The 1,896-nt window shown below is 39.7% G+C and overlaps 1 pseudogene; it reads left to right on the forward strand.

Annotated features, from left to right (window-relative positions):
• The first annotated feature begins 306 nt into the window (after window positions 1-306).
• On the forward strand, window positions 307-1,168 carry LOC129065478 (protein SET-like; annotated as a pseudogene).
• The last annotated feature ends 728 nt before the right edge of the window (window positions 1,169-1,896 follow it).

Raw genomic sequence — 1,896 nt, forward strand, 5'->3', positions numbered from 1 at the left:
TGGATACAGAGAAAGATAAACAGTTGGGTCAATTAGTGTAAGTTAATACCATCTTTACTGAGAGCTACAGTTATTTAATAACTTATAATATGTAAAATTTGCTCATTTCTATTTCACTAAGCTCTCCCTGCCCTCCAAATATCATCCAGTCATAGCATTTGTACCACATTGTTCAAAATTTTACAATTTTCAATGGGTTTGGATGTGGGGCCTCTTGATCTAGAGACCTATAAAATAAAAGATTTCTCAGAGCTTCTTTCAGCCGTGCACTTCCCTTCCATCAGGTTCTTCAGCTTATCTCACAGCATGGCTCCCAAACGCCAGTCTTCACTCCCACCCCTAACAAAGAAACCGAGACCTCCTCCTGCCCTCAAGCCAGAGAAGAAGTCAACTTCTCAGGACTTGCCAAAGGAAGAAAAAGAATAGCAAGATGCAATTGAACATATTGATGAAGTACAAAATGAAATAGACAGACTTAATGAACAAGCCAGTGAGGAGATTTTGAAAGCAGAACAGAAATATAACAAACTCCACCAACCACTTTTTCAGAAGAGGGCAGGATTGATGGCCAAAATCCCAAATTTTGGGGTAACAACATTTGTCAACCATCCACAAGTGTCTGCACTGCTTGGGAAAGAGGACGAAGTGATACTGCATTATTTGACAAGAGTTGAAGTGACAGAATTCGAAGATATCAAATCAGGTTACAGAATAGATCTTTATTTTGATGAAAATTCTTACTTCAAAAGTAAATTTCTCTCTAAAATATTCCATCTGAATGATAGTGGTGATCCATCTTGAAAGTCCACTGAAATCAAATGGAAATCTGGGAAGGATTTGACAAAACATTCAAGTCAAATGCAGAATAAAGCCAACAGGAAGGGGCAGCATGAAGAGCCAGAGGGCTTTTTTTACTTGGTTTACTGATGCTGCTGATGCAGGTGCAGTTGAGTTAGGAGAAGTCATCAAGGATGATATTTGGCCAAATCCATTATAGTACTACTTGGTCCCTGATATGGATGATGAAGAGGGGGAAGGAGAAGGAGACGATGATGATGAAGAAGAAGAAGGGTTGGAAGATACTGTTGAAGAAGGGGATGAGGATGAAGGTGAAGAAGATGACGAGGAGGGGGAGTAAGGAGAGGAAGATGAAGAAGAAGATGATTAATGGAACACTGATACCAACCTTCTTTTTTAATTTTCTCCAGACACTAGGAACAAGTTGCAGTCTTTTTTTTTCCTCTTGTGCTTAGCCTCCCTGTTTTTGAGGTTTCTTTTCTCTCATTTACACCATGGTTCCCACCTTATTTGGTGGGGTGGGGATGTACCTTGAGTAGAATACAGTGGGAAAAGAATCTCTGTCCCTTTCTGTTCCAAATTCATTTTTATCCCTTCCTATCTTGACAAAATTCTATGGAATCAACACCACCGTGCTCTGTGGGAAAAAAGAAAAACCTTCCACTTCCTTAGCTCTGCTGGAAGCTGAAGGGTGCTAGGCCCCTGAGTAGTAGTGCATAGAATTCTAGCTTTTTTCCTCCATTCTCTGTACATTGGGCTCTGATATTACACTATATCTCTATGTGAATATGGACAATTAGCATTTACCAACATGTATCTGTCTACTTTCTCTTGTTTAAAAAAAGAAAGAAGGACTTTAAAAAAAGGGGATTATAGAAGGTCAGCAAAGGGTGGGTTTGCGATATTTGGGCGGGTTTGAGATATTTGGGTGTGTTACGTGGGCATTTTGACAACATGGCTTCTCCTTTGGCCTGTTTAATTGTGATGTTTAATGGACATCCTTGCAATTTAAGATGACACTTTTAAAATAAAACTCTCTCCTAATGATGACTTGAGCCCAGCCACTCAATGGGAGAATCAGCAGAACTGTAGGATCTT

Source organism: Pteronotus mesoamericanus, unplaced genomic scaffold, assembly GCF_021234165.1.
Source record: "Pteronotus mesoamericanus isolate MK-2021 breed Mesoamerican mustached bat unplaced genomic scaffold, CSHL_Meso_final contig_180, whole genome shotgun sequence".
Lineage (NCBI taxonomy): Eukaryota > Metazoa > Chordata > Mammalia > Chiroptera > Mormoopidae > Pteronotus > Pteronotus mesoamericanus.